The sequence below is a fragment of the Podarcis erhardii genome, assembly GCF_964252035.2.
Source record: "Podarcis erhardii genome assembly, chromosome: 3".
Taxonomy (NCBI): Eukaryota; Metazoa; Chordata; class Lepidosauria; order Squamata; family Lacertidae; genus Podarcis; species Podarcis erhardii.
Genome location: NC_138507.1, coordinates 49,770,031 through 49,791,355, shown reverse-complemented (window position 1 = coordinate 49,791,355; position 21,325 = coordinate 49,770,031). Strand labels below are relative to the sequence as shown.

Sequence of the window (21,325 nt, the reverse complement as noted above, 5' to 3'; positions counted from 1 at the left end):
GCCCCAGTTCTCACACAACACTAAACCATACCTTAGCACTGCAGGAAGAATCAAATGCTTCCCCTTCTCCTCCCTCCTGCATGGCCAGGGAAAAGGACTTTGCCAGAATTTAGTTTCACTTTCCCTGTATGTCATCCAACTTCTCCCCTAACCTAGACCGGGGATCATGGCTTAAAAACAAACTGGTTAAGTTTAACAAGACAGCTTCAGAAACCAGTGTTTGAAGTTCACGGTTTTTTTGTTCTGTTCTGATCAGAGTTTTGTTTTTAACCCATAATCCCTGGATAATTCAAGGAAAGCGTTTCTCCTGGATATGTGAGAGACGGAGAGGGAAGTGGGCAGCATATGAGCACAAGGTTTCAAGGCAGCTCTTTCCTGTTTGTGCAAGTAGCGCTATAAACCAGGGTTTAATGGCCATATGAAGTGGTGGGTGGGCACTTGGGGGGGGGGATGTCTGCCAGTGCTGTGGCCTTGACACATGTGTACCCTTTGCAAGCAGGAATAATGCTTGTGATCGCACAATCTTTGCTTTCAAAGTCTTTTCCTGCCAGGGTAATGTCTCTCCATGCACCACAAAAGAGAGAAGTGTTTGGTGACTGAGGAGCACAGTTTACATGGGGATAAATATAACATAGTATTTTTTTAAAAGATATATAGTATTTATTTGCAGTTACCTTATTTAACAGCACTTTGAGAACTGCTTCAATAGGTAACAGTTACTTTTAATCTGTTGCATTCACTTTAAAAGATGTTACCATTGCCTTAAAACTGATAATTCTTGCTTCCAGAGAGCCCTAGTTCTCACGCCTTATGCAAAACTAGGAACCCAATTCTCAGTTTCTCTTCCCTCAGTTAACTCACAGATACCTAGGTGAGTGAAGGCCTCTCTCTGATCAGGGCTCACTGAAAGATTACAAGGTAGGACAGTCCCTTAGCTGTCACTCACTGGACTCCGCCACTGAGGCTGCTACTTTCTCCCTGACAGGCTTGCTTCTGCTTTCCTCTGAAGTCCCTCTTCAGGTCAGGTGCTGGAAAATCAGCCACACAGATGTCACAGTTGTGTCTCTGAAGTCTTTCCTGCTTCCTGTGACCAACTGACAGCTGCTGTCATTCTGGCCAGCAGCTATCCTGGGCAACTGCTTTGGAATCTCCTGCCTGGCTTCCCTCAGCGATTTTCTGCTCCCATCTGCCTCTTCCTATACTCTTCATTCTCTTCAGCCTCTGACCAAATGACTGACTACCAACTCCCCACTATTCACCCTGTGCCTGCCTTTATATCCACTCTACTCAGAACCCTCTAGCCAATCATCAGGCTCTTCCTGGAAATCCAAATCCTTTTGGGCCTATAACCAGACCAATGATTTCAAATGGAACGTCTGCTAAAGGACCTAGCAGAATTCAACTCCTTTTCAATTGCCATATACAGTGGTACCTCGAGTTACAAACGCCTCAGGTTACAAACACTTCAGGTTACAAACTCCGCTAACCTGAAAGAGTTATCTCGAGTTGAGAACTTTGCCCCAGGATGAAAACGGAAATTGCGTGCTGGCAGAGCAGCGCCAGCAAGAGGCCCCATTAGCAAAAGCACGCCTCAGGATGAGACCAGTTTCAGGTTAAAACAGACCTTATGAATTAAGTTCATAACTAGAGGTACCACTATAATACTCATATAAAAGCTAGTATATCAGGTTAAGTGCCATAATTGAAATACTCACAAATATGTGAGCAAAACACATCTTTTGAAATTGCAACAACCTATCTGTTTCTTGGCAGACTGCAAGCTGAACCACATATATTACATCTGTTCTGGCTTTATAGTCAGGGGTAAACAACCACAAAGTCAGCCGTTTTTTAAATGTCAAAAAGCTTTCATATCCTAACAACATTCTTGCATTTGAATTTACCTCATAAAAATACAGTTTTGTCACAACTTCACTGCTGGCCTTTTAGCAATGCACCTCAAGCCTGGCTTTTCAGGTATGAATTTGGACTGATGATTTACAGTGACCTGAGGGATTTTTGGCTGCTGTGACTATTTTTGCTTAAGTGTTACCCAAGCTCTGACTGAGCCATTCTTAGCTCTAATATCCCAACTGACAAACCATGGTTTGCAGAGGATCCGTAAGCCATGCTTTGTGTGCTGTAGCTCAATGCAATGTCTGAACTGAGATAGCATTGGTAGTGGATGATATAGTGCAGGCACTCTGGTCAGTTGCACTGTTGCTACTTCCTGGGATGGAGAGGGAAGAGAGGCCAGGTGGCAGTAAGGTCAGCGCAGCGCAAACATGCTGGCAGAGGAAATCCAACCAGTGCACTGGCATCACCTCCTCCTCTACCTCCTTGTAAGCAGCAGTAAGATCAGTAAACATCAGGACCACAATCAAATATGAGTTTATTGCATTAGTTTAACTAATTACAAGGATACTGCTTCTGTCTTATTTTCTAATGTTCTGTTTACACTGCACTCAGCTATTTTGTCATGTCTCAGACACCGTGTGGTCACGTTGCACTAAATGACATTTGCACTGCAACAATGAGCATCAAATGACCACAAATGTCAGCCAAGATGCTGGTTATGCCCACCTGTATGCACATGCACACTACTGTTCTCCCCATACATCAGGGCATCCCTCTCCCTCTACAGCCTGCAAATCTTCTAGCACACTTTACTCATTGGGCAAAATAACTCCAAAAAAGTGAGCCTTGAAATGGGGGGGGGGGGAGGAAAGAGAGAGCACAGTGCATGCCAGTATATTGCCTTAAGGCTCATCATGTGAGTGGCTGTGGCATTGACCCATTTAAACTGGAAGTACAAAACTCCCACTATTTTCTGGGTTAAGGGGGCTACAAACAGGTTATCTCTATAATCATATAACATGGAAATGCCACTAAATTTTTTATAGCTAGGAAAATGGCAGGAAAACTGAAGCTGCCCAGAATGACTACTGGGGCAACCCAGCCAGATGTGCTGAGTATAAATAATAAAGTTGTTGTTGTTGTTACTACTACTACTACTACTACTACTAGCCATTCACCTGGGCCACATTCACATGTCAATATCCCACAATACTGTCCGCTACTGCATACCATCTAGCAGGAGTGTGGGAGCTGAGGCTCTCCAGATTCTGCTGAACTACAGTCCCCGTTATTCCTTGCAATTGACCATGCTGCCAGGGGCAGATGGGAGACGGAGCTCGCATAAAATCAATCAAAAACATAACTGGCCAGTAAAATTTCATAATAAAGAAATAAATATACAACCCTGCACAGAGCCTCAAAACAAAAGACACAATAAAATAAACCATACAAATCGCATAGGCTAAAAACAACTAGCAAATACAAAAGTTGAAGCCCCCAGCCATACACCACAGCAACTAAAACAACTTACATTACATTTAAGCAAACAACTTACATTACAACTTACATTACATTACATTACATTTAAGCCAGTGGAAAACAACAAAAGGACAATAATAAAGGGTATCTGTGACCTCCCAAAACTTGCCTGCTAGGGTAGAACTGAAAATCTTGTACAGATCTGCCATTCAACAGATTTAGCTTCAGAGCTATAAGTTATTACAGGATTTAGCTCCTGTGCCCTTATTAGTTTAAGCTGATGCTTTAATTAACTAAATAATTAGATAAATGAGTGTTACTTACCCTCTGGTCGATTGGCTGCTTAAGCTTAACTCACCAGTTAGCTACTGTAGCAATAATTGCTAATTGAGCAAGAAACAATGCCTGATAAAATTATCCCTTAGTGTTTTGTTTTGTTTTGTTTTGTTTTGTTTTTAAAAAGTGTTGCCTTACATATTCTACCAGGAGCATCCTCTGCACAAATTCCATCCTTCTGAGAGTCCCATTAATTTCAGTGGTCTTGTACAGAAGACGTTTCTGATGCATTGTGCCCAGTGTCAGTGGGTGCTTCAGAATCTGACTTAAATTCACAAAAGGAAGGAAACTCCAAGTTGGGGCTCTTTATGGTTATCTATTCTCCTCTTTATATGCCTGTGTTACTCCTATTAGCATACAAGCATGGGAGGGAGAAAGGGCTCCCATAATGAGCCTTAATTCAGAATTTCCTCTCTTTTGTGGGCTTCCAGTCAGGGTCCGAACACCTGCTGATGCACCATGCAAAGCTCTGGAGAAAACACACACACATTTCGCTTATAGAAATTCACCTTGCACGCAATATTTTCCTTGCATTTCATTTCATTGGTTTGAGAAGCACAAGCTTATATCATTAAATTAGCATCACAGCCAGCCTTAAATATAAATTTTAATTATTAAAAATAAGCCAGTAGTGCCTAAATATTTCTTCATAGTTTATACTGGCCATTTTTTCTGTGCATGGGAGATTTCTCTCCATATCTGTCTACAGCCACACAGGCAATATAACATATGCAGAGGAGAGATTCATGGCGTGGCATTTTTCTGCAGATCTCAAAAACATATTTCATTGGCACTGGGAGGCTACAGAGCTTGTTACTGCCAAGATATCGGAGTTTCCTAATCACATGCTACACTGCTTTTCTGTGGAAGTGGATCACAATGCCTGCCTGCCTCCCTGCTTACCATACACACCTTCTGAAAAAGACAGTAGCATTCCCAAAAAAACAAGCAAACTGAAGCTGGCAGCATACTAAGACTTATGAATCCACATAGCTTAACTATTAACATGTTTTTTTTTCTGGCCAATACTGAAGGATCTTCTGAATGCAAAGGTAATGAATCAGCAAACTATTTGCATCAAAAGAAGTACATTTATGGCTCAGGCTCCTGGAAAAACATCTTTATTTACAGCACACATACAAAGACACATTCTGTTGTTGTTTTGGGTTTTACTACTGCTAATGATGATGGTAATGATTCATTTTCCAAACTAGTCTACCCAGACATCAGACCTAAACTGGAGCTCTACATGTGCTTGTGGAAAAAGAACGAACTTGCAAATATTATGCAGCAAAGAAGCCAAACACTCCTTGTGCCGTGAACTGTGCTTTTGCTTCTTCTACAGCACAAGCCTTTTCAGAGGCTTCACAAGAGAAATTACTTGTACATTATGGCCACATCTGTCAGTGCACATGAAACAGCTGGGATTCTGCTCCTCTTTAAAGTCCACTTGATAGAGATTAAAGCCCAGGTCTGCATAAAACCAATAAATTACGTGAGAAACTAAAGAGTTAGGCTAGTATATTCACTATTTTTAAAAGAAAGAAAAGAAAGAAAGAAATTCCATGTTTTAAAATAGTATATTCTCAGTGAAAATAATTCTCAATTATGATGGAAGAATTTTTTAAAAAACATCTTGGATAAATAGTCTCTAACTGAGAATTTTGTGTCGTGCAGCTAGCAATATTTTCAGACCAAATTTGTTTTCCTGAAATATTAAATACGGCAGTAAAATTATAAACATGAAACAGATGCATGTTGTTTATGTTACAGTAATAATTGTTTTTTAAAAAGACAAGCTGAATACCCATTAATTTTATATCCCAGCTTACAGTTTATCAACATTATGAAATGTAGAAACATTTGTGACTGAAAGTGCATATGAAGCACAGGAGATAGATAAATAGATAGATAGGTAGATAGATAGATGATAGATAGATAGATAGATAGATAGACAGACAGACAGACAGACAGATTCACTGCTTTCTATAGCATTATTAGTGATGTTTCTGGCCAAAGCAATTTTTACTAATTATGTATTTAGCCAGATCAGCCGAATCAACCCTGGCGATCAATGGGGTGACAGATGTCGCAGCCAGATCGCCCTCACATCCATTTTCACACAAAAACCACCAAAAAACAACAACTACAACAAAAACTAATCGGACAGTCATGATGAGAGTGCATGACGGATCTCGTCTCCAGTTCTCCTTTTTCTGTGAACCGTCCCTTGGATCTTTCCGGGCCCCAAGCTGTTACTGTCACTGCTCAATGACCCACCCTTGCATCGTGGTGTTCCCCTTCTGTTGTTAGATGTATTGGTTTTTATGCTTCTGTGCTTTTATGTTTGTACATATTTTATGGGCTAATAGCCGTAAATAAATATTATTATTATTATAATTATGTATTTAGTTCAGAGATAAAGGTTTTACAGAAACTGCAGATAATTGGTTCTTTCAGAAGTTTAACTAAATTAGTAGTAGAAATATATTACATTTTTAGAAACAATGTAATATATACTTTAGCCTGAGCCAACTGCCTGATAGAAATGGCATATCACTTAAAATATTTAACAGGTATCTGAACACAGGGAGCTTATAATAGTGACTAACTATCTCTGGAAATGTGTTGCAGTACAGGAATTAATTTACAAGTAATTCAAACTCAGAAGTCTAAGATGTAATGCCAAATTTTGCATAAGAACTGTAGACAAGTAAAAAGAAATCCTATCTACCTACCTATTACTAAGGCTGTAATATTCTGCACAGTTGTGCAACTTTCACGCCATCACAGGGCATGGCATTTCTGCCTATGCTCATGTGTATCAACATTTTTCAAGTAATGATTAACTTTTTCCTCATTTGAAGCTGTTGCCGAATAAGTACATAGTGTATTAGGCTTGCTGGTTAATGCCAAGCCAAGCTGATAATTTGCATAATATTTTCATTTATGATCATAGTTTGCAACCAATGTGTTTTTTTATAAAGCCAGTTCTGAGGAAGTTGCCTGCACTATTCTTCCATTCTAACTGAGAATATTGTATTGCCGGCAATGAAATAAATACATTGCATGAATAGAAGATCACTGCTTGCAGCTCAGTCTGTGAATGAAAATGGTCATAAGGGACCTTTAGAGCAGAGTTTGCCGCTGTTGTCATTTACTGCTAGGCTTAAAAATGGCAGTTGCTATAGATGATAATAAAATAATAATAATAATAATAATAATAATAATAATAATAATAATAATAAATGTATCCAACAGATAGATACAAAGAAAGGCCCTATGAGGTTATATTCCAACAGGAAAGATACAGACTTCCCACCTAATGATCACATATGCAATGATGCATCAGATTTGGACAAATCCTGAAGGTAAGCCAAGATGCCACAGAAGGATTTTTGGCTTGCAAAAGGCAATGTGGGGATGTGGACAATGTGGCCTAAGTTGAAGCCAGGTCCCCTGAAGCGCTTTGTGGCACCTTGGTAACCCAGACGCTAAAAGATGCTGTAGACAAGCAACCGCTGAAAGAGAAAGTAATCTCTCTAAGCTGGTCATAACACCAAGGTATGTATCATAACAGAGGGAGAGCAACACCACAGTGGGGACAGAGAAGAGGAAGAACTCCATTGAGCCCAACAGGGCACACTTGTAATCAGTGTGCTTACTTTTATCTGGGAAGCAAATCCCTTGCAGTTCTTTACATCTCAAAATTAAATATGCCTAGCAAAAAAGGACCTGGATCAATATGTCTGCAATCTGCCATTTTTCTTCTGCAGGAGCATTTATCTAACATCTGTAATTTTCAGGCCAACCATCCACATAAAACTAAGGGAGATTAAGTGCTTTTTTTTAAAGCAACTGAAAGCTAACAGCTGCCATTCCAGAAAATCATTGTACCTATCCTAGAATTAGGGAAGAATTATGTTCTCAGAAGGGCTAACATTTCTTTTTTATTTCTTTCTAAAATAAGATGTTAAATGCTGTCTAGAATAAAAATTCCTGGACCTATGTCACAGGCTTCATCCATTTTGGAGAGGTTAGGATGTTTGCAAATTTCATTCATTTTTGTCAAATGGGGAAAAGGGTTTTATATAAAATTTCTGAATAGTGGGGGGAAACAACTAAGCAGATCTTAATGGGTCCCAAGCCAAATACAGTGGTACCTGGGTTTAAGAACAGCCCAGTTTACAAACTATTTGGTATAGGAACTCCGCAAAACCGGAAGTAGTGTTCTGGTTAGCGAACTTTATCTTGGTCTACGAATGGAATCCGAATGGTGGGCACCGGCAGTGGTTCCCTCATTAGGGAAAGTGCGCCTCAGTTTAAGAATGGCTTTGGTTTAAGAACGGACTTCCAGAATGGATTAAGTTCGTAAACCAAGGTACCACTGTATGTGAACTGCAAAGTGCCTCAGAGTGAGGCAGGCTGCTTTCCACAGCCACAAATCAGGATCCAAACCAAGACTTGCTGTCAGTGTACACCCTTAGCAAGAAGCCCCAATACATTCTGTTCACACAAACAGTTCACACATCGCTTAAACTATAGTTTAAAATAAACTATGACATGTTATTGAAAAAAATGAGCATTTAAGCTCATCCACCACTCCTACGTGTTCTCAACCAGGGGTAAACAAACCAGAGACTGGCTTCATGGATCATGCTAATCTGCACTCACGGTTCTCCCCACCACCACCAAACAAACCATGAGCTAGCTGCTGTGAAGAAGCAAGCTTGGCTCACACTTCTTGTGGTTTGGTTGGGGAAAAGAAACCAAGATTTCTGGTTCTCATAGAACCTGAAGTCAGTCTCTGCTTTTTTTCCTCCATGAAGCTCTGAAGGAAGTAACAGGGTAAAAGGAAAGCACATTATTTTGAGTAGCTATGATTTAAAATTATACGGGACATTAGTAACTTTACTGTGATGTGTGGGTTGTGGATTTAAATTCTGTTATCATATAGGATTACCATTAAAAAAACAAATCAGATAAAACCATAAATATAATTGAGGCATCAACAAACCTAAACATAATTTCCCCATGAATTCTAGGCCCTTCATACTAGTTTAGCAGCATAGTCTCCAAATTCTGCATGTGTGCAAACAGTGTTATAAATATGCTAATTTCTTCTTATCGAGAATGACTCTACAGTATTTGAGTAGCCACATGGTTTAAATGATTTCTTATTAATCCTGATACTTCTCTTCTTTTTCCATTGAGTTTCTCATTTTCAGTTCCAAGTCTGGCTCACATTTTACTATGTTTGCATATAGTTACAATTCAGTTCAGTAACCTAAAGCTTCAAGGGTTCCATAAACTCGAAAAGTATTTAAAAGCAAAGCTCTCTCCTTTCTGCCACTGACAGCAATACAGCTCCAAGGCAAGGTTTGACCTGACCACAACACAGGATACCATATCCACATTGCATAAATAACACATCCACTACAAGCGTAACCAGCTGCACTTTACCAGCATTTTGGAGCTTGGGCATACATGGGAGAGCCATTGGCATATGCTTAACTGAATGGCTTTTGTTAACTGAATACAGGCATACCACTTGTGAAACTGTTTCCACTTAAAACAGTTAAAGATGCTGTGTCAAGGCAATGATAACTGAAAAAGCATTCCCTTCTTGCTGCCATCAATGCCACAACAGACTGTGAAGACTGTACTTGGGTTTGACTTGATCATCTGCTTCTCTTCTAGCTATATTTCCAGCTTCATATAACCAAGGAGCTGACTGGCTTCAATTCCCCAGGAGAGGGCACTTAGGAGCAATAATAAATACCTGGCATGTCCAACTCCCAAGAGACTGTGATCTATTCCCAGTATAAAAAAACCTGGCCATGATCTACCCATTGTCATTGGAGGGAGGAGGAGCGTGGGTGGGGTGGGTGGATTGCTCAGAGTTGTTGAGCTTTTTGGGGGAGGATTGCACAGAGTTTTTAAGCTTTCTTCCTGTAACTTTTTGTACACAATAAGGATCCCACAATCTACCAGGATCAGCCAGGGATCTACCAGTAGATTGCAATCTACTGGTTGGACATCCCTGATATATACCACCAGAGTCATCTCTGCATTCCACAGCTAACTACAACTGGAACATCAGCCATACCAACTGCAAACTCCCTCTGCCTGAATCCATGGATCACCAAGACAGACCAACCCAACTTTGCCCCGTTTGCTGTTTGCAAAATGTCAAGGCCACTGAGTCTAAAAATCACCCAAGTGATCTATTTATGGCAACTCGATTATTGAAAATCCTTCCAAGTATAGATCACCAAACTGCCTTGCAAAGAGCATTTAGTCCAGCGTATGTCTTGTTATGAGTAGTAAGTCAATGTTAATTTTTAATTTTTATTAAATTTCTATACTGCCCTTCATCCAAGGATCACAAGGTGGTTTACAATATAAAAATATAAAAATACATACTACAGAAACAAATAAAACACCCACACCCACAGAGATTGCCAAAGAGGAATGTGTTTGCCTGGCACCTAAAAATATGTAACTAAGGCACCAAGCAAGCCTCTCTAGCAAGAGCATTCCAGAAACAGGGAGCCACCACAGAAAAGGCCCTCTTTTGTGTTGCCACCTCCTCTCATGGGTGAGGCATATGAAGAAAGGCCTCATATGATAATCACAGAGTCTGGGTCAGTTTATATAGGGATAGGTGGTCATTGAGGCACTGCGGTCCTGATTTTTATCAATATGTATTGCTTGTATTATTGAGTAGTTTGTTAGAAAGGTAGGATTCAAATGCTGTAAATTGCTTTGAGATAATAGACCAGCCCAGTGAATGATAGTCATATGGTAGCCCTGAAATCCTGAACCATTCCTTTTCCAATTCTCTGTTCCTCCACTTTCACTATTTATGTCCCCCTGCCACAAATTAAACAACCAATTAAACCACACACCTCACCCCAGTCTTTGTCAAATCTGATTTGGCACATTAGAACAGTAAGCAAGATCTAATATTTTAAAACATTAGAGGAGTTTGAGTTGTCTAAACAACAATAGGGCAACTATTGTGGCACACCTATTCAATATGGAGATTGCCCAGAAACCACCAGCCATCCCCAAGACTCTCTCAAGTGGAACTCTAGCAAGACAAGTTGCTGACTAGCTATTATTTTTTCTCCTAATTCTTTGACTTTAGCCATTGTTCTACATATTTCAAGTCTCCATCTTCTGCATATTTTAGATCAAGAACAGTTACCTGTTCTTTGCTGGACTTTTCACTCTCTGTACTATTCCTTGTATTTCTGAAATTCTACAACATCTTGTCTGTCTTTTCTTGATGATTAGTTACTAGCTGGCCTGTTCCAGTCAGTTTTCTATGCCTGCCACTCCACTAAATCTGCTTTGACTCTTATCACTAGTAATATATTACCGGTGATAATTTCAGAGTCTTTTAGAATTATCTGATTTTTACACAAATTATCTTACTATTTTATTGTCTATTTTACCTTCCATTAGTTTTTCAAGTAACATTTATATGGGTCGCTTTTGTATCCAATCTGGTTGCTCTTTACTCATTTCTCCCCTTTTATTTCTGGCTCATATTCTTTATTTCCTCCCTTCTCCTGCTGTCCTTTCCAAGGGTCAGTCCTAGGACTTTTGCTTATTTGTGTTTATTTTTTTATCCTTTTGGCTACTACTATACATTCATGTGGGATTATTAATTTTTCCACAGATGAATTGCAAGTCATTTTTTGGCCCATATCCTTCTGCTTTGTTGTTTAATCTTGTGTTATGTCTTGTTGCTGTTTAATCTTGTCTTCCTCACATTTTTCTTAGATTAAGCACATCTAAAAATGAACTTCTCAACTGTCTTCCTGATTTTCTGGCAGCAGTTCCTTCTCTTATTTGATTTATTGGTTCTGCTATCATCTATCCTTTTACTCAGGTGTACAGTCTTGATTCTCACCCCGAAAGCTTTAGCCTACTGCAATACAGTATTATTGCACTCTAAAACATTTCTAGACTTCATCCTTTGCCAAGACATTACTATATAATTCTCTCTCAACTTGACTACTGCAATTCGTTTTCTCACTTCCATCCAGTTATATCTCCATCCTGCTACTCACATTATTCTTTTTTTTTTTTTTACACTGACCATGCATTTCCTTTATTGTATAACCTTTGTCCTCCCTTTTCCCAGTTTGCATGTCATGCTAAGCCACATTATGGCTTAGCATGAATGTGCAGCTTCCTAGAGAGCAGACTGTGGCTGTTTTGCTCCTCCTGCTGCCCACTAAGCCATGCTTAGGCTTAATGCGTTGTCCCTTCCAGACAGGCAATGAGCTGTAAACAAAGGAAAAGCTATGGCTTGGCTTAGAATTATATGTTGACTGACCTGGTGCCTTCAATTTAAATTCCCTTTTCTTTAAAAGTGACCACATTCCTTTTACACTTACCATTTTTTCCTTGATTCTCTGTGACTCTCCTCAGTTCTTTCCTTTTAGTGCCAAGTTTCTATTTTCTCAGCCAAGGATCTCTTTCTTTTTCACCTGCCTACAACTTTTATCTCAGTCTTCCTTTCTGAAACTCCCACTCATGCACCTCCCTTTCCCACCTTTTTATCATCAACCCCTGAAATGTCTCTTTTCATATCTGCTTTACTTTTGCACAACACCGGGATGCTAAGTGATACAAAAATAATACACATTATTATTCATCTAACAAGGGGACATTGCTATACACTGTCTCCAGTAAAAGAGAAATATTTATAGCTCAACAACCCAAATTTCCTGATGAAACATTAGCCAGGTAAAACTATATGCTGGGGTGGAGAACCTTTCGCCCTCTAGATGCTGGGACTCCATGCCCCATCAGCCCCAGAGTGCATGCCCAGGGGCAGGTCTGGAGGAAGTTGGCTGGAGTCCAGCTACATCTGGAGAGCCACAGGTACCATGTGCAGGAAAGCAGGAAAAGGTATGGAGAAAGTGGATAGAGAAAAGCTTTTCTACCTCTCTCATGACACTAAACTCAGGGACACCCAATGAAGCTGAATGTTGTAAGGTTCAACAGAGAGAGAAGAAAGTACTTCCTCATGCAGTGCAAAGTTAAAACTAGGGCACTCATTTCCATAGGAGGCAGTAATGGCCCCCAACGTAGATGGCTTTAAATCACTGGACATGTTCATGGAGAAGACTATCGATGGCTATTGGCCATGAGATGACTATGCTCTGCCTCTACAGTTTGAGACAGCATCGCTTCTGAATGCCAGTTGCTGGAAACCACAACAGGGTGGGGAGTGCTCTTGTAATAGAATCCTGCTTGTGAGGTTTCTCACAGGCATCTGTGTGGTCACTGTGAGAACAGGATGCTGGACTAGATAGCCTGATCAAGCAGGTTCATTTTATGTTCTTTTCTAAGCCATTGGGCGGGGGACACACCCATGCCTTCATGTGCAAACAATTCTAGCTTTGCCTTACTGTAAACAAATGTTATGTGCAGCATTCCATATGGCTGTACACTAATGTAACCATATGGAACAAAATAGTCAGCCACTCTAGCACCATTGAGATGGTTAAATAAGTTAACCTAAAATAATAATCAGTTGGTGCATATTCAATAAAAACAGAGCTTTCTACACAACTCAGTTTATAAAAATGTTATTCCCATGTGAGGTGTGTGTGTTAGAGAAGGGTGGGGGACTGAGGACTACAGCAGCTGAATCTGATTTTCTGTAAGATTCAGAAAAGTGAAGATGCACAGTTAACATGTACCCAGTATTCCATCAGTTTGACAAAGTTGTAGAATTTTCAGATGTAACAAAAACCAAGGATTTCAGAACTGAAGTCGCACATATAAATACACAATCTATGCACTTTTCTTTAAAAAAAAAAAAAAAAAGATGGTTGCCGCTGAAATTTTTAAAATCCAGGGTTTTATTCCACAGGAAAAGTTGAAAGAATGAAAAACACATGTACACTTAACATCTCCTGACATAAACCAGATTTGAACCATTGACCTTCAAATCTCCTTTGCAAAGGCCTAACAGGAGCAACAGTTGGTTGAATTCTAAGCAAGTCACTGGCAAAGGACTTCACAGATTGCAGAGTCAATTAAGCAGCTATTTGTTAGTTTGCTGCACCAGAGGGAACAACTTGGCAACAACTAGGATCTGGGGCTGCCATTTTAAAACTCTGCATTCTATTTTATTATGATCTTGTCTTTTCATTGTATTAGTGTAACAATTCTGGAAACAGGAAACTATTCAGATCTACTTATATTTACAAGGTTATCATGTGTGAATGACAGACGGGAGTGGGGAGAGGGAGATTTAAAGATTCAAATTTCGCTCCTTGTATTATTTCTCAAAGCTAACAACAATCTCTTACTTTGACTTAGGTGTAACTAAGATGTTGCCATTGCCAGACTGTGTAAACAACAAGGGAAATATATTATTTTCTAAAATCTAAATACTTAGTTGGTACAAAATGTCTCTCACTGATTAGTTGGTGGTTTTTTTTTCAAGATTCCTATTTCATAAAGAAAATCCGAACCACACAGAAAAACCTTTAAGAGTCAAATCAACAAACCTCCTAGACCTATATTTTGTTTACAACAGTCATCTGGGCAGGATGCTTAAAGATAATATAGAATGGCAGATAGGTGCTCAAAGCCAAGCAGTTTCTTTCACCCTTGGCAAAAGGATGTATGTGCCAATACAGATATTCTTGTCTTTATGAAGCTCATTTGAGAACCGATTTATATTGCCTCACACCCAGCAGTAAATTTCATTGCTTTTTTAAAAAACAACAACACAACTGTAACCTTGGGCTGGGGGAGGAAATCTTAATGTGTTGAAATCCTGTGGAACATTTCTTCAGGTGTTCTCTGAGTCACAGAGTCTGCTCCCCCCCCCCCCAGTTTCCTTTTCAAAAAGAAAAAGAGCAAACTTTAAAAACTAAAATAAAACTCCGTGATCTTCAGTGCTGGTATCCACTGAATATCTCTGTCAACTGGGGTGTGTATTAGCTTTGAATGGGAGCAGAATAACAAGATGAATTGGGATGATTTGGGGTCTCTCCCCAAGGTTAAATCATGTCAATAACTCTCCAAGTCAGGGCCTGCAGAATGTCTCATGTTGCTTTTTTGTTGTTTCGTTCTATGTTTCCTTATATCTCTGTGTTTCTGTAGGTCCATGGGCTTTTTCAAGGCTGTCTTGAATGTGGCCTGCAGATACTGAAGAGTTCTGTATTTAATTTTATTACTGAACAGCCACGAAGGATTTTTTGAAAGGTAAAAGCTTCATTTAAAAACAAAAACAAAAACCCTAAATTGCTCTGCTTTAATAAACAATCCCTCAGCGGCTGCTAGTGCCCCTGCCCCAGAGCTCTTGAGAATTACAAAGGGAGCATTCCAGATAGAACTCCAGGCTTACAACATGAGGCTATCTTGAAGGAACCAAGAAGCATTAGAAAGTTTTAAAAAATATACAAGCAAGAATATACACCACTCAACCACATATTATCTTAAGAAAGAGAAAAGCAAACTGTTGCAACTCCACTGAAAATATGAAACTAATATAAATTTAGGAATTTTTGTCAGTCTAATAAAGATATTGCCCTAATATGAATTATGGAAGGAACACTTTCCCCAAAACCCAGACACTTTGGAAGGACTTCCTGTGGTTGTAAACGTCATCCATTTCTGTCAAAAGGGGGAAAAGTTGGAGCTGTTCTTTTGATTCCCCATGACAATGATTGGGAGAATACAAAATGTCTTGAAAGACAAAATTGACATGGAAATGGAGAATGTACAGAGCATCTTAGAAATAAATCAGCATTTTAAAAATAAACAGATGCAAGGTGAATCTTGAGGCCCATGCACACACCTAACTTTACTTACTTATATAGTAAGTAAGACAAAATACCCTCAAAGTGGTTTACAAAAAAGATAAAACAAAATAGATAAAAATTTACAACCATACTTTAAAACATACAAATACTGGAACAGATTATTGAATAAATTAATAAACAATCAATTTTGATTGGTGAAACATAAAATCCTCCCTTTTATTATTAATTTGCTGTTATTGCTATTTAAAACAAGCAAACTGGACAGCATGTTCATTTTTTTCTGCCTCATTTTAAACGTGATTGAACCATGCAACTTAGATGGATTTGTTTAAAGGTGATATAGACAAATACATGGAGAATATTCTTATCAATGGCTATCAGCCATTATAGATACACAGAACCTTCAAATTTAGAGGAAGCATGTCCCTGAATAACATTTGCTGGGGAAGTGCTATTGCCTTCATAGTCTGTCCTTGGAGTTCCCAAAGACATCAGGTTAGCAAGTTAAAAAAAAAAAAAAAGCACCATGTCTTATATTCTTTTGTTTATTATTCTATGTTTTAAAATAAAATACATATGGGAAGATAAAGAGTTAAACAAAATACTGATCATCATGTAACTCCAGGGCTCACTTGAATCTCTACAGTTTTCAGAAAAATAGAACAGAGTAATACACAGGTGTAGTCAAGCCCTTAAACTTCATCCTGCTTTTCAAAACACCCCTCACACGAACACTGCTTCAGATTTCTGCAGTTTTATCTTTGCTGCCATCTCCTTCAGTCTTCCCACTGATACATTATCACAATGGCTCTCTTTACCACAGTTAGCCTTGTCATGTTTGCAACACTATTATTCCTCAAAGCTACACTGGTTCCAGTTCAACATGCAAAAAATCCCAAACTGACACTGGTATTTGTGACCCTGTTCATATATAATTATGTCATTGTTAAGCATTAAGAGAATGAGCCTCAGGTACATACATTCCTCCTCCAGAACTGCTATAAGCAACGACAGTTTAGCCTTGTTTCTGAACTCTAAACCATGGTTAACCTTAAGTATGGTTAGTGAAAACAGGTGAGCTTCACAAATGCTGGCCTGAAGTTGGCTTGTCTCCATCAACTCTTGTTAAAATTATCTGCTTTGCCTAGGCTTTGCTATGACGCTAAACTTTAGTGTTACACTTGAACCATCCAACTGTGTTTGAAAAACATGAGTGAAAAAGAATCTTCACAGAACCCTGATTATAAAATCAATCAATCTAGAGGGATTCATGAATGAAAATTTTAAAAACACAAAATAAAGAGGAATTGCAGGAAAGAGCAAAATTTTCCAAAAAACTAATTCCTTTCCAACTTGCACCCAACAAACTCACATACGAAAGGAGTATAGGGGAGAATAATAAATTCAGCTTTCTCAAACATTTCAGATATTAATATTCCTAAATAAGTTAGGAAGTTCAGTGTTGCCACAGATGAATAGAGAAAAATACTTTAAGACTTAATTCACACTTTAGAATAAATACATACATAAGATCATGCCCATCTTCATCATACATTTTAGAATTTTTATATACTATACAATGTACTTTAAATTAGGAATGATTTGCTAAAACGGTTGTCACTAAAAGCTTCATCCAGCTTCTCCTTAAAAGCCTCTAGCAAATGAGGTAAAGATTTCCACTGTGCACCTGCTCTGAGTGTTTAACATAAAACTACCTTCTCACAGCTCAAATCTATTGCTTCCGTTCTCTGTCTTCGCAATATGGACACCAGATACCAGTTATGTCCCTAACACAGCGTTATTTGATGACATTAGAATATTCCACTTCCTTTCACCTTTGGTGTTTGCCATCTCGGGATTCATTTTGAGAGAAAAGACAGGGTTATACATGCCATGAAATTAATTGGCAATTTCATTCTCAGTGAAGCAGGATATTGGAGAAGACATGGGAAAATTCACAGACCAGATCTATCAACACACTATATAGCAAAACATGAACTTCACTATCCATCTTTTGGTTCTGTAAAGTCTTCTTACTAAAGATGGACACCAGTAGCATCACAGTTTCAAAGTTACCATAGAGATGTTTACTCCTAACAATTAACAAAAGAGTCAATATCATCTTGTGGTCAAAAACACAAAACTAAGGATGAGTTTTCAGGCCCTTATTAAATATACTTCTGTTGTTTCTCTAATAAACAAAAGCTTGATGTTTCTAACTCTGTCGATCTCATGAAGCCTTAATTAAAGGAGTTGTCATATTGACTTCACTGGATTTATGTGAGAAAAGATTAGTCAGGAGCTGCCATGATTTCACCTTTGGCTTCAATATACGGTAAATGTTGCCTTGTCCGGTATCATGGTGGTGCTGACATGTACCCATTATGGATTTGGCTATAATGCCTGAAAAGCTTTAGATCTGACAACACCAGTATCTCAGTAGGGCTAACTTGCAAGATCAAAGGAGAAATGGGATAGTTTTGCCAGTTTGCAAAAACAACAACAACAAAAACCACCACAAACTATAATGTGGTTCAAAGTACTATTACAAGACAAACTACATCCCAAATGCAGGCTTGATAAGTTTCCCTATCTAACACTCAATCTTAAAACAGGCATCAATCAGATGCTGTGGAACTGGGCATTGAAGACTTAGGTCATGGAAAAAATCCTTACTCAGTAAAGTTCCCTTTGAGACTTTGGCAAGTCAGGGTCTTGCCTAACATTCAGAGTTGCTGCAAGGATGAACATGATGGGGAAAACCATCGATGCTGCTCTTAGAATGCAAGAGGGAGAATGGAATACACTGAAATGGAGAGATGGATAGCAAACTCCTCCTGTCTCTTTTCCCCCTCTCTACTACTCTGAAAATTTCCTGACTTTGCCTTTGTTCTAATCAGCTTCCCCCTCATTCTGGGTTGCTAAGCAATATAAAAGTAAAGTGTTCTGAGGGCTAATCAGATAGTGCTAAAATGAAGGAGGCCAAAGTTAAAACACACACAGCTGAACTTTTCTGCAAGCTATACAGCTTGTTTACTTGTTAAGATCTGCTTACAATGTTGCACTTGAATTAAGCATTCTGGCTGCCCAGGTTTAGCAAAGTATAACCATTAATTCCGGAAGGCACCCTCCATTCAAGACATGTTTGTGTGATTAGACTGACTCACACAGTAAATTTAGTATAAACATTATGCATTACCACATAAAGAATTTTTGGAGACCTACATCCAAAAGAAGTAATTACCACTCCCCACCATACTAAAATATACAGTTATTTTTAACTTAGTCACAAACATTACTGTCATTAAAACTGGTACAAGTCTTATTTACTTTTTATATTTCTTAGCTGACTAATAACTAATGTTTTCTGGGTGAAATATATCTTTATAAAGAACAACAAAACACAGAATTAAAATCCTAAGCAGCTGCATTAAACAATATAAACCAGAGAACAAACAAAAACCATACCAGTAGTGTTGTTCCACTTAAAAACATCCCAGGAAAGAAAACAGGGGTAAAAAGATCACATTTTTAAAACCAAAGTGATCTTCATGGCACAGTTTTTCCTTTGTTTTCTAATTCATTCATGAACTCTTAATGAGGAACAAATTATTTGAACTCTTTTTTAAAAAGAGCTTTCCTTAAACACAGGCACACCCCACAGACTCAGTTTATTTCAAGCACTAGTTTCCACAAAGCCATGCCTCCAATCTGAAAACAAGTTAGCAAATATTTATTGTCTACTCCCCTCCCCCTCCACCATGTCATTGGTGTTGACAGTAATGACAGGGCTTAATCACCTGCTGCAAAATGGGATGCTGCAAAACTATATTCAGTTCTACCCTGCTCCAAGATTATCAGAGTTGACAGTGCCTACCAACTGCTTTGGAGTATGTACAGAAGTCTAGAAGGGTAATTTGAGCATAGAAATACATGACTCCCCCCCCAAATCAGGTACATAATTAAATCTTTGCTGAACTTCAGCAAAAATATTTATAGGGAAATGTTCAAAGGTGATTTAGATCTAAAATAATTCTGTACCATAACACAGTCGCTTATTGACTTGACTTATACTTAGCTAGGCACAAACATTTAAACAATCAGCCTGTCTCATCATCAATCAATCCGATTAGCTTTATCATACAAGATAAGACCTTCAAAACCAAGACAAACAAAACTAAACACACAAACCAAGAAAAAATGAATGGAGGGTTCCGGCAGAGATCTTTCAATGTTTTGATGTTGAAATATGACCAACTGCTCTTTTGTTAAAAAAGCAAGACAGAAAACACCCAATCACAAACTAGCCACCCTCAAATGAGCCTTTAACTAGGATTCTAACCTACAACAGCGCCATGATTTTAGATGACGTAAGTACTTAATTAGACCAGGAAAGAACATTTCCTTTAAAAGGGAAAAAAAACCAACAACAGCTAACCAAACCAAATTATCAATAATGAGCAAAACAACAAGATCTAGAGGCTGCAATGCTGTCGGTCAAACATTTTTTGTCTTCAGATTTCAGTCTGACATAAAATCCACCACCGGCTAGGTGGGTGGGTTGGTGCCCCTCCCCCACTTCAGCATCCATGCACATTCTAAGAAAATATGGTATCATTCAGTAACCTCAAGTTCTCCAGAAACAGGAAACATTTCTCCTTCTCCCTCCATGAGCCACCCCCACATACATGTGTATACTTGAAAGAATTCAGTTTCTCCCTCCCCACCTCCCTTTGAACTCTTATTGCGTTCTACAGCTTAAGCCTTATTAAAATAAAAAAGTAGATTTATATTTCTCTCTCCCTTAAAAATAATATGTTGGCATTTCAGGATAAGCATCAATTAAGGTAAGTGTGTGTGTGTGTGTGTGTGTGTGTGTGTGTGTGTGTCTATTAGCCTGTTGTTATGAATTCAATTACAAGCCTTTTCGGCCCAAATTTGTTATAAATGTCAAAATAGGATTTCTGATCTCTGAATCATTCTCTGATTCACCTTCAACCCCTAGCCATGACTCACAGGGTGGTTGGGGGGGGGGGGAGAGAGAAGGGAAGTCACATGACCAAACGCACTGAAAGGGAAAGAGCTGTTTTCTTTCCTTTCTGGGGGAGGGGATATTTATAAAACACCCTTCCAGCAAAAGAAACAAAGGCATGGTATTAGCAGCACAGGGCTATTCAAGGGTGGGGCCTGCATGCCAAGGAGCTATAATGGAGCAGAGTTAATCTTATCGGGAGGCCCCACTTTAACCTTTTGAATGCACCCAATTTTTAAAAAAAACAAAACAAAAAAGTGAAACGGCATCTTCCCCAGGCCCACTGCAAGAGCAATTATTCAGGCATTTTATCTAAAGCCAGAGCTACAATCAAAAGACTTTGGTTGGGACATCAATTCATCATTTCCAAACAAAACAACCTCTTTACTTCTTGAGAGTCACCTCAACTTGTTCTGCCATTTAAAAAAAAATAAAAATGCTATTTTTTATTTTATTTTAAAAAAGCTCTTCCCCGTTCCAACCCCATGTGTTTGCTTCAAAGGCTTCTTGAATAAATAAGATAACTAGGCAGACCTGTGGTCCAAAAAGTTTTGCACCAAAGCTGTGTTTGGGATGCAGAGATAAGAACAAAACATTGGACATTTGTTTCAATCTGGGTTCGGTTTACAGTATTTGTGACTTTAATACCAAATCATGTAAACAACCCTTTATTGGGAAGTGCCAGGACAAATATTAAGTAGAGAGGGGGCAGGTATATTAATCAGCTGAACAGCCTTTTCCTCAATATGGCAATTTTCTTAAAGCAGAGGGCACAATTTAGCAAGTGTTAATCATGCTGAGCAGCACTGATTTC

The 21,325-nt window shown here is 38.8% G+C and overlaps 1 protein-coding gene across 5 annotated transcripts in view; it reads right to left on the bottom strand.

The window, feature by feature from the left end:
• Positions 1-21,325, bottom strand: part of LIN28B (lin-28 homolog B) — a 92,201-nt gene that overhangs the window by 29,489 nt on the left and 41,387 nt on the right. The window lies entirely within an intron of this gene.